This window comes from Equus caballus, chromosome 9 (genome assembly GCF_041296265.1).
Source record: "Equus caballus isolate H_3958 breed thoroughbred chromosome 9, TB-T2T, whole genome shotgun sequence".
Lineage (NCBI taxonomy): Eukaryota > Metazoa > Chordata > Mammalia > Perissodactyla > Equidae > Equus > Equus caballus.
Window position 1 is genome coordinate 53,733,987 of NC_091692.1, and position 15,995 is coordinate 53,749,981.

Sequence of the window (15,995 nt, forward strand, 5' to 3'; positions counted from 1 at the left end):
CACGGTCTCCCCGCCTACTCCTCCCCATGGCAACACCGGACATCTCAATCTGGGCTTTCCCGTGCTGGGCTCATGCTCTGAGTCCCTGTGGACAGGAAGCTGGTCCGCATTATTCCTAGTGGGTTAGAAGTTTAAGAAATGCTTATGCTTGAAGGGTTCAAGAAAAGAGCCCTCCAAAGCCTACCGCACTACTTCCCACCCTGGAGAAGCAGCAGAGGACAGGGGTGAGAGGCACAGACTCTGAAGCCAGACTGCTGGGTTTGGATCTGCCCCACCAATTGCTAGCTGTGTGACCTGGAGCAGGTTATTTAACCTCTCTGTGTCTTGCTTTACTCACTTGTAGTAAGAAAGTAATATTACTACCAAACAGTTATTATGAGCATTAAATGAGTTAATACATAGAAAGTACTTAGAGTAATATCTGATGCATGATAGGTACTATATCCATGTAGCTCTATCATTCCAACAGTTCTGTTAGAACATCCCTAGAGACATCAATTTTACTGCTAGTCCCCCGAGATTCTGTAGTCTAACAGAAGCAGTCAGGCAACCTGGGCCCTGGTAATGAATAAGAGAGATCACTATAATTTATGTTGTTAATACTTCTTCTTAAGCTTAATACTTTTTTTTTTACCAGTTTAAGTCCATCCATTCATTGCACAAAATCTTACTATTAATCTGGTGCAAAGTACCAGGATAGAAGTTTGGCAGATTAAAAAGAAAAATGAATAAGAAAAATACCTGCCCAGAAGTAGCTTATTGTATTAAATCAGTTCAGTCAAACACACAATCATTTGGTCCAAACAACCAGCCAACTCAGCAAAACCTGTTTTTTGTCTGTTTTTCTTTTTTTCCCTCAATCAGAAAAAAGGCACGGTTCAGAGATGGTAGTTACTGATTGGACGTCAACGTGGCATCTCTATATTCTCAAGTAAAGTTCAGGGAGCATCCAGGATGCCTACTTAAGGTACCATGAGGACATGTAAGCCAGAGACATGGAGTGGCTTGGCCAAAGTCACTGGGCTAATTGCCATCATAGGTAGAAATAAAATCAATGGCTCCCACTCCAAATACAGTGAGCTTTCCACTAGAGCATGCCTCTACATTCTGTTCTTGCTCCACTAGGTCACTGTTCAACATGCATTTTTAATCATGCAACCCTATCAGTAAGACTCAATTGAGCAGGCAATATGCAATTGTGAAGAATATTATAAATATGTGAATATGCAAATTATAAATATTCTCCTATACTAATACATTAATTATATTATAAAACCTACAAAAAACTATAAGTTTAAGAGTTGAGACTTTTTTTTCCCGTACCTAATTGATCATCCTGTGTACATCTGGGGCAGATGGCCCTCTTGCCCTTAGAGAGCACAGTCCAGGGTGCTGTCCTGGGCAGCCACGGAAACAGTATGGAACTTGGGATCACCTGAGTCGCTGCTAAACAGCTTTTGTGACTGTATTTGCATTCTATTGCCACTGCAACAGATTACTACAAATTTAGCAGCTTAAAACAACAAATTTATTATCTCATGATTTCCATGAGTCAGGAATCTGGGCACAGCATGGCTCAGCTGGTTCCCTGCTAAATGTCTCACAGGCAGAAATCAAAGTGCCTGCAGGGCTGTGTCCTTTCTGGAGGTGCTGGGGGGAATAGTTTCCAGGTTAGTCGGGTTGTCGACAGAATTCTGGTCCATGAGGCTGTAGGACTAAAGTCTGTGTTACCTTATCAGCTGTTGGCCATGGTTTGGTCTCAACTCCCAGAGGCTGCCCATTTTCCCTGGCTTGTGGCCCCTTCATCTTCGGAGCCATCAGTTGTGGGCTGAGTCCTTCCCATACTTCAAACCTCTCTGACGTACCTTCTGCCTTGTCTTTCCAACAGTAAATCACTTCTCTTAAGTCTCCATTTCTTCAACAGCATAATGGGAAGAATAGCATCTACCTCAGATGACTGGTTTGAGGATTAAATGAGGAAACAGATATGAGATTATTTTGAGTACTGTAAAGTAATAGAAGTGGGGAGAGGTGGGAGTTGTGGGGAATGAAAAGGGGAAAGGAGGGACAGGGAATCTTTCCTCTGCATTTAAGATAATCAGTACAACTCTGATACTAGGCAAATAGGTTGAGTGCCCACAGAACACTAAAATGAAAGGACATATTATTTGTAAGAGCATTTTGTAAAAGCTACAGTGGTATATAAATGTTGGGAATTTTTATAAAATATCATATACCAAGTGAAACACAAATTAACCTTAAGACTTACTGAGATTTAGTCTGTACCCCTAAAAGATCATAATTTTAACTATACATGAGGAAAAACTGAACTTAAGCTAGCACCATACCATAGAACCTGCAGATATGCCAAAACTATTTGGTGATAACAAGTATGCCGTGAGCTCTATAGATATTGTCATGGGGCCAGTTACTTAACTTCATTCACCATCTGTAAAATGGGAAGAATAATAATAGCACCTACCTCAGGATTGTGAGAATTAAATAACGCATGTAGAATACTCAGTACAATGTCAGGCTATAAATATTATCTATTATTTTATCATTGAATTCAAGAGAATGAGACCATGATCAATGGCTCATAATGCCAAAAATATGTCAACCAATAATCTATTGCAGCTCACAGCCCTTCTAAAGATAATAAGACTCACATTTTCCTCAAAAAATAATATGCAAGAGAATAAAAAAGGAAAAATACATCTTTCATTTTATAGTAAGTAAGAGGTATTTTACCGATTATGTATGCTAAGCTGATTTGTCTTTATGTAGCTTGCAGGACTTAGAGCAATAATCTAGCTCAAAGCAAAGGGTTCTGTGAATTTGCAGTTTCAGTGACTAGCAGTTCTGGACGATGCTTCCGGCAGGTGCACCTTCATCCTGAGAAGATTAAGTCAGGGCAAAGTTGCCTAGATTGTTGACGCATGGTAGCTTTTATAGCACATGCTCAACTAAGAGTAATGGCAAAAGAGGGGCTCGAGTTCGGACAGACGTATTACACTCCGGGCGTGGGTAAACTACTCCTTCTCCAGCTGCACTTCACACATCCAAGTACTATACACACTGCTGCAACTGGGCCCCATTTCTGGCAGAATTTCAAGATGCTTTGAACTTGTATGCCCCCCAAGAGACCTGTTGAGGAGCCAAAAGAAAGTAAAAAGAGATTTAAAATATCAAATACCTTACTACCTGATGTATTACTGTTTAATGGATGTAATTTAAAATGAAAATCAAAAGACTTTCCCTTCAATGTGACAGGCTCTATGGAAAGTCTTAAAATAGAAAATATGAAGCAAATCTAAGTAAAGATTCTATGAGGAAAAAAAAGAAAGCAAACACTGAAGTCAGTGAAAGAAGGAAAACTATAAAAGAGCAACAATGAGATTTTTGGATGGCTGTAAATTAGGAAAAGAAAGACTATGTGAGGGGCTAGCCCCCTGGCTGAGTGGTTAAGTTCGTGCCCTCCGCTTGGCGGCCCAGGGTTTCACCGGTTCAGATCCTGGGTGCAGACATGGCACTGCTCATCAGGCTATGTTGAGGCAGCATTCCATATGCCACAACTAGAAGGACTCACAACTAAATAAAATATACAACTATATACTTGGGAATTTGGGGAGAAAAAGTAAAAAAAAAAAGAGATTGGCAACGTTGCTAGCTGAGGTGCCAATCTTAAAAAAAAAAATGACTGTGAAACACCTGTTTATTTCTTCATTCAACAAACATGAATTAAGCACCTACTGTGTATCAAACACTATGTTAGGAGCCCTAAAAAAGCTAGCTAGAGGCGGGGAACCAGTAATGAAAGGATAGTTTTGTGACAGGGTAAGTAAAGAGAGAATGACATGGAAGAGATTCAGGAGGGGCATGTAGCTCTGTGGCATCAGGGAAGGAGGAAGATTAACCCAAGGAGACAAGCCATAGTGAATAGAATGGGGAGGTAGATCTGTGCCCACTAGACCCAGGCAGCCACGGGCTTGCTGCTGGGACCCAGGACAAGTCACTCCTCTCTGTGCCTCAGTTCTCCCACCCATAAAAGAAGATTATTGGACTGTGTGATCAGCCCGGGAATCCTATGAATACAATAAGCAGAAGGTCATCCTTAATTTCTCTTGCTCTTCATACTCCACCCTTGTCTTTCCTTCCAAATATAGATCCAGGATCTGACCTCCTCACATTCCCTCCATCCTCCGCTATTACCGTGGCCTGAGTAAACATCACCTCTCCTCTGGAAAGTCCACATTGAAGCAATGGCCTCTGCTTCTATACTCCATTCTCAAGAGCAGCCAGGGGGAGACTGTTCTTTCGGAGCATGGCATTCCTCTGTTTAGAACGCTGCAATGGCTCCCACTGCACTCAAGCTTACAGAATTGTGCATGATCCCTCCCCACCCCCACCTTGTCTTCTGTTACACCCCCTTGCACACTCCTCTCCAGCCACTCTGGCTCACTTGCCATTCTTCCAACCCTCTTGACATGGTCCGTGGTCTTTGCTCCAGTAGTTCTCTTTGCTAGACAGGCTCTTGCCCCAGTTTCATTCTGCTGAGGTCCTCTTCTCCTTCAAGGCTTTGCTCAAATTTCACCTTCTCAGTGAGGTCTACTCTGACCACCCTAGGGAAACCTACAATCTGTTCCCAATCCTCCTGATCGGCTGATAATATAGTTACTTTGTGTATCATTTACTGCCTTTCTCGTTCCCTCTAGAATATAAGCTCCAAGAGAGTAGGACCTTTGTCTGCCCTGCTAACCACTGGCTACTGTGTCTAGTACATTATAGCACCTGATAAATATTTATTGAATGAGCAAATATACCATTCTAAAGACAGATACAAAAGCAAGCAAATCGCAGGATCTACTGGTAAGACTCCTGGTCAGCCCCGCTTTCACCCAGCTCACTGTGCAGTTTGCTAGAAGGTAGGAGGGGAGAAGGCTGGGCCCTCACAAAGCCAATGTGTCAGAGCATGGTGGAATGGAAAGAATACTGCATAGGATGTCTGAAATAGGATTCTAGTTTTGATTATGCCACTATTATGTGACCTGGCCCTCAAACATCTTGTTTATAAGAGAAGAGGTTGAGATAGACCACAGAGAGGCAAACTTCTGCCCTCAGGCCAAATCCAGTCCACTTCCTGTTTTTGTAAATAAAGTTTTATTAGAACACAACCATGTCCATTCATTTACATATTGTCTATGGCTGCTTGTGGCTAAGTGCCACAATAGAAGAGCTGAGCAGTGATGACAGAGACAGTATGGTCTGTAGAGCCTTTAATGTTTCCTATCTGGGCCTTTACAGAAAAAGTTCACCAACCCCTGTGCTAGAGACCAGGGTAAGAGCCAGAAAAGCAGACTGTGTTTTGTTTACCACGATCTCCACAGCACTCAGACCTGTGCCTGGAACATGGTAGGTATTCAATATATATTTGAATAACTCAGAGGTTTTCAAGCTGCTACTCTGAGCCTTGAATAGGTTAAATAATGATAGCAGTAGCTGACAGACAGTACCACATGCGAGGCACTGCTCCAAGCACTTAACTTACATAAACTTATTTCTTTAATCCTGAAAACAACAACTTGAACGAGGTTTTATTCTTATCATCCCCATTTTATAGATGCAGAAACTTAAGGCACAAAGAGACTAAGTAACTCGGCCGTCTAAGAAAGTGGGAAAACGTGGGACCTGGACCCACGCATTCTAGAGCCACAGTTCTTACTTTTAACAACTGCGCCACACTGCCTCTCAACTAGACAAAGCGATTCAGGCAGCTCCTCATTTACCTGTTTTGTCTGTTGGCTTCTACACATGCTTTTTGTTACAGAAGGGATCTATGGATTTTTAAAGGTTTGAAAACCACTGAATTCAATCTAATTAAGTCACTTTAACACTCTTAAATCTAGGTTTAGCAAGAGCTACTCTAAAGAAAAAAGTTAATAAAATTGCAAACTGCATCCTGACCTTCCCCCTGCTCTTTGCATGTGGGGCCCCAAAAGACATCCTTGCACAGGTCCATATAGGACTCACCCCAAACTGCAGGAAACGGAGAAGACTCAAAGACTTTGCTTCTCAAAGAAAGTATAAACAAAAAATCAACTGTAACTTTTATATCCATTGTACTCTCCAAAAAAAGAATATAGGAAAGAAATTGATTCAAAGGGACTCAGAATTTAATTTAACTTTTAATTGCTTCACTTATTGCAAAAGCTTAGAGGATGAGCTGGAAAGGGGTACAATACATGCAGAATTCCAAAGACTGGATCTGCAACTAGTGTAACCATGAAGTGGTGTGAAATTTCACTCCAAAGTCCAAGGCTACTGCTCTTGGCCCTGAACCACTCTTATTTTTCAGTATGGAAGTACATGTTTTCCAACATACATACATCAATAAGTCAGGCCAAGGTAATCTCTAGGTCATTAATTAAACTCTGTGTACAGGCATGCACACGATATCATCATACATAGCATACGGAGCCGTAAACACTATGTGGAACCAGCAACTATAAATTACAAGCGTATAATTCCCTTGAGCTTCATAAACCGTAAAAATGAAGCTCAAGTGGTTTGTGTAGTCATTTTAATCCCAGAAGGAAATGCAGCACCGCGATTCAAAAGTTGCTTATTGTTTATTTTTATATAATGGATGGATTCTACTTCTCAATTCACGCATGCCCTCCTCCCACTGGGGCCATCCATCCTCATGCTGACTCTCCCTGTCAGCCGTCCCCTCCCAGCCTGACACCCTGCTTTTCACAGACAAGGCCCCTCCATGGCAGGAGCAGAAACAGCAGTCTGATGGGACTTTGGGGCTGCTTCTCATCTCATTAGCAAATTTTAATAATTCACGAGACCAGTGTAACTCTTGTGAATAATCAATGGGTCTTTTTTTCCATGAGATGGCAACATATGTAACATTGCATTCCATGTGTTATGACATACTTACAGGTTATGAAAAACAATGATTATTGAGCATTAATTTCTTTTTTAAAGTATTGTTCTAAATAATTTCTTCCCATTCCCCTGTCCTTAACCTCCTCAAGTCTCCACTCAAAACTTTGTGTTCTTTCCTTGAACTGTATACATTCATTGACTTATTGACTGAACAATGAGAAATCAAATATTTGGTCATCACTATGTACTTGGAAATGTGCAGTAATCAGAAGGGTGTTTTCTTCTCTCAAGAATGTGCAATCTGGTTAAAAAATAAAATAATAGAATAGAATAAAATAAGATAAAACACACTGCAATAGAAAGAGCATGAGAATGGGAGTCAGGTAAACCAGGTTGTATATGAATTCTGCTGCTACTTAACTGTGTGGTATTAGGTGCCACTTAATTTCTTGGAATGATAATTTTCTCATCTGAATAAATGAAGATGATGATATCTGCCTTTCTGAGTTGCTGTGAGAGTTAACAATATAGACCTCTTACTTGTAATATGCCCTCGGGTAAGTTACGTATCTGCTCAGTGCCTTGATTGCCTCAATCTGCCAAATAGGGATAATAAGAGTTCTTTTCGTGAGGTTATTCTGGGGATTAAATATGTCACTACATGTCAAGCATGCAGAAGAGTGCCTTGCCTGGTACAAAGTGTGAGGGATCAGAATTGGCCACCCCAAAATGTGTCTCTTTGGTTAAGGACAAAAGACTCTGAAATAAACTTCAACCTCCCTCCTAACTGCCTAAAAGGATTTAAGATAGCAGGCCTGACCCCAGGACAGGCCATCACCATAGATAACTGGGTATCTGTAGACTATGAGGGTCCTTGCTAAACCCATTCTTATCAAAGTTCTGTCTACCAAACATTTACTTTTCCATTTCCATGTGAATTGCCTTCCTCCCCTTTGAAGTCTCAAACCACTACCCCCAACATCCTCCCTTGTCTTTAGCTGAAGATGATATTTAAGGTGGTGGCTTTGGTGATTCTGGCCAGTTATTCAGTTTTTCTGGGTTTCTGCCACATATACATGTTATAAAGCTTTGTTTGATTTTCTCCTGTTATTCTGTCTCATTTCAATTTAAATCCTAGGCCAGCCAGAAGGACCTAGAGGGTAGAAGTATTGTCTTCCTCCCCTACAAAAGTAAGTGCTCAATAAATTTAGTGGCTATGTTTGTTGCCATATATGAGGCATCTATTCCATACCACTTAGTAGGTGTTCAAAAGCATTATAAAATAATATCAGCAATAAATGAGACAATAAATGATTTCATGCCAAATTTTGTAATATAGGCTAAAATAATCTTTTAAAAGTAGAGAAACTCCCTCAAAGAAGTATACACAGGGATTCAAACAGATGTTTGTATATCCACATTCATAGCAGAATTATTCATGACAGCCAAAATGTGGAAGCAACCTGTGACAATTGATGGATTTATGGATGAACATACAATGGAATATTATTCAGGCTTAAAAAGGAAGAAAATTCTGACACATGCTACATCATGGATGAAACTTGAAGATACTATGCTAAGTGAAAGAAGCCAGTCACAAAAGGGTAAATATTGTATGATTCCACTTATATGAGATTCCTAGAGTAGTCAAACTTACAGAGAGAAAAAGTAGAATGGTAGCTTCTAGAAACTGGAGAGATGAGGGGATGAGGAGTTAGTGTTTAAGGAGTACAGAGTTTCAGTTTGGGGAAGATGAGAAAGTTCTGGAGATGAATGGTGGTGATGGTTGCACCACAACAATGTGAATGTACTTAAAAATGCTTACAATGGTAAATTTTATATTACATGTATTTAACCACAAAAGAAGTTTAGAAACAGAGAGCACTGTAAAGAGGGCCCAAGAAGTCTCAGAAATCTCCTTGGAACAAGTGGCACAAGAATTGCACCTTACAAGATAGGAAGATCTGGGAAAATGGCATGTTCCAAGTGAGGAGAACATGTGAGTGAGGGTCCAGGTGAGAAAAGGAGCAAGATGGCAGAAGGCAGGGCTGGTCAGAGGTGAGGCTCTCTGCTGGGGAGTTTGGGAACCACAGTGCAGGTGCCTGCCTCCAGCCACTGCCTCTTTCCTACTCATGAAGTCTCACTTACAGCCACTCTTACCAACACCCACCCTCAAGTCATCCTGAGCTAACTTCCGAATTCATACCATTTCTCAAATTGGTGTCCTTTCATTTCTCTTCACACATTTCCTTCTCCATGGAAATCCCTTTTGTTTGATGAATTCCACTCCTTCAAGACAGGGTTTCAAGGTCACCTTCTCTGCAAAGCCTTCCCTCACTCCAGAACTTCTTCCTACACTAGATATCTCTCTCTTCAAAAAAAATCAGTGCTCATCAAAAGTGGGGCTTGTATCTTTTTCTTATATCTAGGTCCTATCACCACACCTGATGCATTGTTGATGCTCAATAAATGGATGTGGAATAGATGAATCTAGAGAAACTCAAGTAGTAGAGTTGAGACTTGGTATATTGGATGCTGGGTAAGACAGGGAAGATGATATGAGTTGGGATTGAGGAAAGATAAGTCTAAAAACAAGTACACAGGATGGATTGGAAGAGCTAAGAGACTGAGTTCCAGGAAGCAACCCAGGAGGACCATGTTGGAGTCCAGGCAGGAAGTTATAGGGACCTATATTAAGCAATTATGATGAGAATAGAAATATTGAGGGGGAAATCTCCTTCATTTAGTAATTGACTGAATGTGAAAAGTCAAGAGCATAGATAAATTTTTTTCAATGGGTGAAAGTTTTTACTGTGGATGGCTTAAATTATATGATTTCATTGACTAAGACCTAGAGAATAGCAAGATGAAGACTTTTAATGGACAGAGTTCTGCTTTCAGGTGAAACTGAGCCTCTGTGCTTATCTGAAGGAGAAAGCATGACAAGAGAACAGATGTTAGAAGTCCTGACTGAATAAACTGACTCACACATCACTTTCTAGGCTGCTACCTTCTCAATCTATCACATGCCCCCTTCCCTTGTTTTCTCATCTTTAAAGGGCCCTGTCTTCGCAAAACCAAGAGGCTATTTTTCAAATTTACTTCATTACCAGGCCAGAACTTTAAAAAAAAGTAAGCTCAATTATGTCTAACATTCAGCTGGAGATGAATAGAATGAAATTTCCACTTACTGAACTTAACATCTCTCTTTGAGGAAAAGAGTAACCTGGTATAAACATCAGAGGGATGTCTTTTAAGGTCCCTGTGTGACTTTAAACAAGGGGAGACATGTCCCTTACTCACCCTCTTCCCACTGCAGAGTGCCTTGGGCCAAGACTAACTTTGGCCTCTTGCCTGCCAAAATGGACTAACCAGAAAAAGGCCAAAGCTTAGTGGATTCACGTGTGCTAACAGAAGTACTCCAAGTTGCTCTCTAGTTTCCTCTTAAGGGGTGCTGATTATTATACCACTATACACACTGCAACTTTGCAACAAGAAATCATGACTTCAGGTTGTGGGGAGCTCATATCCTAAGTATACATTGGTAGTGACTCCAGTGACATTAGGGAATCATGATAAGGCAGAAGGATGCTCATATCTCTGCCTCCAGGAGATGCCTGGTTATCATCTTCCTAAAGACAAAGGGGGAAACTGAGTCCTCTGAAAGCAGGCTTTCCTATTCAGGCATAGACTGACTCACTGAGACAGTACTACTACAGTGCTAGGGAGCACCCTCAGAACACCAAGAGGCTACACATAGCCAAAAGTCTATGAAAAATAAGCAGAATTATGTAACAATTAAATCGGTGCTATGTCAATGCTGGACTTTCTTAGGGAAAAATTATTTCTCAGACAATCAACAAACAATTTTAGGTGGGTGGAATACCTGCCAACTGATAATGGAGATTTTCACAAAACTCAAGTCATAAAACTCCAGGAAATGAAATAAAAATCTAAGTAAATCACTATCAGTTTATTTATGTTATTCATACCATTCTAATTGTAAAACTCCATCTCAGGATGCTAATCCCAGCAGGGTTACAAAGGTTCCATCCCACTGCTCCTCACTGTTTCCAAAGGCACACGCACTCGCATATGCCTTCTCTCTGCACACAGAATGCATCTCGGCTTGTATCCCAAGAAGGCAACAAACAGTCCCTGCACTACCAGCTCCACTAAACATCAGACTTTTAGGATTTTAAGCAAGCCTAGGAGAGCACTCATCTGATAGGACCCCCCGAGAAAATACAAACAAGAGTCCTAGAGTAAATGCTGAAAAGGACCTTTAATGAAAAGGACTCTTTAAATGCCAGTCCTAGGACCTGTGACCCTACAATATGACTTTTTACCAGTTCATGGAAAAATGAGAATGATAAGGACAATGGATGAGTTTTCCAAAAAATAAATTTGTTGAATTTGAAGAACTGGGTTTTTTTCTGATAATATACACTCCCTATATTTGCACATTTGAATGTCATTTTATTTATAAAATGAAGGTAATACCTCATACTGGACTTTTTAGCATCGTTACTAAATATGGTTTGTCAATTCCCAAACATTGTTTTTGAAATATATGTTAGTTGATGATATTAAGCAGTTTGGGATGCTAGCTCAGTCCAGCTCTCTGTTTTGCTTTAATTTTTTGGGCCATGGGCACAGAGAGTTAAGTTAACAACACTCCTCAGGTCATGGTGCACTACTCTCATCAGTCCATCAATACAATAATACAGTCTCTCCTGTATTGTCTTTCCCCCCTTCCCTGCTCCACATTCCTATTCCATTCCTCCAAGCAAATGTCCACCTCGTAGCGAAGAGTGAAAAAGATAAGCAACAGTCTATGAATATTAAAAGCATATTTACACACAGCAGCATCATAGATTTCCTAAGTATCCATACAAACCCAAGGGCATATATCAGTTCTCTCATTTTACAAATGAAGCAATAGAGAACCAGAGAAATGAAGTGACTTGCCCATGGTCACAAGAATGTATGAGTCAGAGTTAAGCTAAAACCCATGCCATCTTGTACTTTCTCGGTTTTTCAATAAGGTCTTGGCCATTTCCCTAAGTGAAAACACACATGTACACACTGTCAGAAATTCTGAAAGAAATGAAATTAATCACACACATCCATAAAAATATTCATTAGCTCTCAAAATAAAAATTCTCTGTGAGTCCAGCTATTTCAATAAGGTTATACTGATCACTTGAAAGGTCTTGTGGAATTGATCCATCTAGGATATCATGAGTTGGAAGACAATTTATTAGGCATATTTTTTTAAACTACTCATTTTTTTTAAAAGATTGGCACCTGAGCTAACATCTGTTGCCAATCTTTTTTTTTTTTCTTCTTCTTCTCCCCAAAGCCTCCTAGTACATAGTCGTATAGTCTAGTTGTAGGTCCTTCTGGCTATGCTATGTGGGAAGCCATGCCCAGGATCCAAACCAGCGAAACCCTGGGCAACCAAAGTGGAGCATGTGAGCTTAACCACTTGGCCATGGGGCCAGCCCCTAGGCATATATATATACATATTTTTTTTTAAACCTATGTGATACACATAAATTCCCTTAAGGATCTTGGAGGTGTTTCTGTAAAAGAGTGAAAAGCATATTAATCACAACAATCTAGAAACTTGTCTAGGATGGCTCTGAGCTCTCTCACCCCTTCCAAGCCTTGGGTCCTATCTTCCCTGGCATCTCTTTTCCATCCCACCACCACCTTCAGTCTGTTTTTGCCTTCAAGGTTGGCATCAGAAAATGTCTCCTTCAGATACATGGCCATCTATCAGACTCCTGCAGAAGCCACAGGCTGGAACATTGCACAAATCTTTTTTCACACCCTTATTAGAATTTGTAAAGTGACTGATTGTAATATATGCCCCCAAAATATTTAATTTGTTACTTCCAAGTATAAATCATAAGGTAATTTCATCTAATTGTTTTTAAAATACTGTAAAGTAGCACCCTATTGTTAGATGACTTTTATTGCCAAGAAATGGTGCCTTCACTGATGGGCCCCCTGCCCCAGACATTCTGACAAAAGAGATAGCTTCCTTGAAGACTTGTTTATTTATAATGAACAGTGGGAAAAATTTCCCACTCTTGGCTTGGAAATTTCAGATCTAAACTGAAGCCCCTCCAAAAGCCAGTAACCAGTTCTATTACCTAACAGAGCCCAGCAATGTGTCACTGTAAGTCTATACGGCCATGGGCAACCTTGAACATTCACACTATCTGAAGAGCTTTGGTACTCTTTGGTTGAGAAAAGCCCCAAGAATTAGATTCTCCAATCACCAACCTGAGACTGACACTGTACAGTTTATTTCAGCAAAAGTGATGATGTTTGCACAGCAAGGATGGCTTTCAATACTGGATAAAATAAGACTTCTTTGCTTTAACCATTTGCATCCAGCACTAATTATAGCTATTCTACTTCTTTCTACAAACCACTTTCTGATTTCAGCAAGACTATCCATCTATTAAAATACTTACTGGTTAGATATCTTCTTCTTGGGATTTTCTTAGATCTCACTCAAATATGCTTTAGTCCCTTACACATTGTTTCCACTGTATTTGTATAAGATAAATCTTCAGATATGGTACTCTATGTTTTAAAAGACAGAATAGTGTTAAAGTGAACATTTTTCACAACTTTCTCATAGAATTTGATTAGTTTGCTATAGCCACATAATCGCTAATCTGGTCTTTACACCAATTAGATAAGAATGTCTTTGTGGCTGCCTGCTTTGGCTATTTATTGAAAGGAAGGTAGGAAAGAAGGAAGGAAGGAAGGAAAGAAGAAGGGAAGGATAGAAGGAGGGACGGATGGAGAAACTTGCTTGAATAAAGTTATTTCCCAGAACAAAAATGCATCAGAAAAAAGAAAAGTTGAACCCAAATAATAGAAAAAATTAACTCTGTTGAGTTATAAGTTATTCATTCTATGGGTGGAACTAAATATATCAATCAAAATTAATTAGCAGTTTCTTTCCCTCTAGTTTATCATATAGTACCTGTATATAATATATACGTGTGTGTGTGTGTATGTATGCATGCATGATCACACATTCCAGTATGCTGGTTATAATAGAGGAAAAATCCAAAGTTAGGTATTGGCGTCATCCTTCATATTTCATACATACTGAGATCTGTTAGTCTGTGACCTTGAGTAAGTTACTTGTGACCTTAACAATAACTTGATGTTTCTGAGCATCAGTTTCCTCATCTGCTAAAGAGGGATTGTAATTATTCCTAGTTCAAAGGATTGTTGTGGGGATTATATGAGAAATACTTATAAATTATCTGTCCCAGTACTGGCTCATAGTAAAGACTGTAAGTGCTAGCCATCATCATCACCACTAGTATTAGTATTATCTTCCCATTGTTATAATCAATTTCATATTACAGTTGGAACCTGGACTGCCAAAGGCAGTCGTCTGTTTAAGGAAAATCCTCCATGGAAATTCTTCTCCATAGCTTCCTGCTGTCTGCTGCCTTCTCTTGAGGTAGGTAAATTCTCCAAGTATATGTTTTGGTCCCAGGTTCCAAGAGAAGTGCTGAATACTTTGGAAAATGTCTGTAGACATTACACAGTGATTTATATAGCGTTCTCTGAGAATACCACCAGGGAAGCTACTGAATTTAGAAAGTCAACAAGTCTCTCCAGTTTTCAATAAACAAATCTCTGCTTAGTGTGGTTCATGTACAACTCACCATACTAGGTTCAATAGCCTACACCAAAAAATATAAGTTATGTACTATGCTCTCAAAGACTTTAGAAACTACCTGGACTAGTTAAGAACATAAAATATATACTTAACTAATAATAGGTAGCAATGTGTGATAAACATATACCACACTGTGGGCTTGATTAGTCAGGGAGAGCTTTCCAAAGTAGATGTAACTCGATTAACTTTGATAGAGGCTGGAAAAGGTGCTGGCAGGAGCTTCACAATTATTTAATCCTCATTATCTCATTTAATCCTCACAGCAACACTGAGAGGGTGACATGATTATCCACATTTTACACATGAAGAAATTGAGGAGCAGAGATGGAAAGTATCTGCCTACAGAGACAGTAACGAGAATCAGAGTTGTGATTCAAGGCGAGGGTTTTCACCCAGGCCTACATCTTGGTAGTCAACAACTTGAGTAAATTATACCCATGTCTAATAATGAAAATTAGAGTTTCCACATGGGCTATGTTTCCTTCTTAAAATTTGTTCTTGTCTTTTGAAAAGTTAGATAAGCATTCACCCTACCGTCACTAAAAGTATTGAAAGAATAAATTGGGTAAATGTTATAAGAGACCATAGAGAAAGATTGATTTCCTTATGCAGAAAATTCTAGATAATTGGGAAATGATTAGTTATATCCTCTCTCTGGAATCAGCCTATCTCTACCTCCTGGGGTGCCTGGGGTAGGTGGAATACCTCCAATTGAACCGTCTGCCACCCTTTCCAAGCTTTTCATCTTCCCCAAGCCCAATTTAACATCAGTAAACTTGCCAGTGAAGGAAACCAGAGACCCAACATCCATCTGGCCTTGCAGGCAGGATGTATGGCCCCTACCTGTGTGCCTTGTCTTACATTTTCTCTTTGGGTAGGAGCCCAGAGCTGTGCACACAAATTGCTGATCTTTCTTCCTATCCAATTTCCCATTATTCTGAACAGGCTTAAACTAGCATGCTCATGGGACAATAAACAGAGGTACCTGGTGATCCAGCAAAGTGTACAGCATCATGATTCCTGACTTGACCTCTGCATCCACAGCTTTCCCAACATTCACTAACCATGTGGGTCAAAAACTACATTGCCAACCAAACAAAGCTGCAGCAGCAGCAGCTCTCTTTCTCTTCCAGGCTGCTGCCAGACTTAAGAATCCGGTGAGCAGAAGAATGGAACGGAAGCGAATGAAACAGAATGGAATGGAACAGAACAGAACAGCACAGGATAGAACAGAATAGGATAGAATAATTCTATCCTTCCACGGGATATAAGCCTCTTTGATTAAGTAGAAATAAAATCTATTAAAACACTGCTTCATAATCTTACCACATAGTCTCATTTTCTTCTTGTCATTCATGTTACAAACAGTATAAAT

At 40.0% G+C, this 15,995-nt stretch overlaps 1 long non-coding RNA gene across 2 annotated transcripts; it reads right to left on the reverse strand.

The window, feature by feature from the left end:
* Positions 1-1,505: 1,505 nt before the first annotated feature.
* On the reverse strand, positions 1,506-15,779 carry LOC111774975 (uncharacterized). Of its 2 annotated transcripts, none has more exons than XR_011421603.1 (3): positions 15,606-15,779; positions 13,386-14,959; positions 1,506-1,957 (listed from the first exon to the last, which is right to left on the reverse strand). It is a non-coding gene; the product is annotated as an uncharacterized lncRNA (long non-coding RNA). The 2 variants fall into 2 exon arrangements; XR_002810372.2 differs by having other exon boundaries at positions 1,839-1,957; positions 13,386-13,497; positions 15,606-15,759.
* Positions 15,780-15,995: the final 216 nt, after the last annotated feature.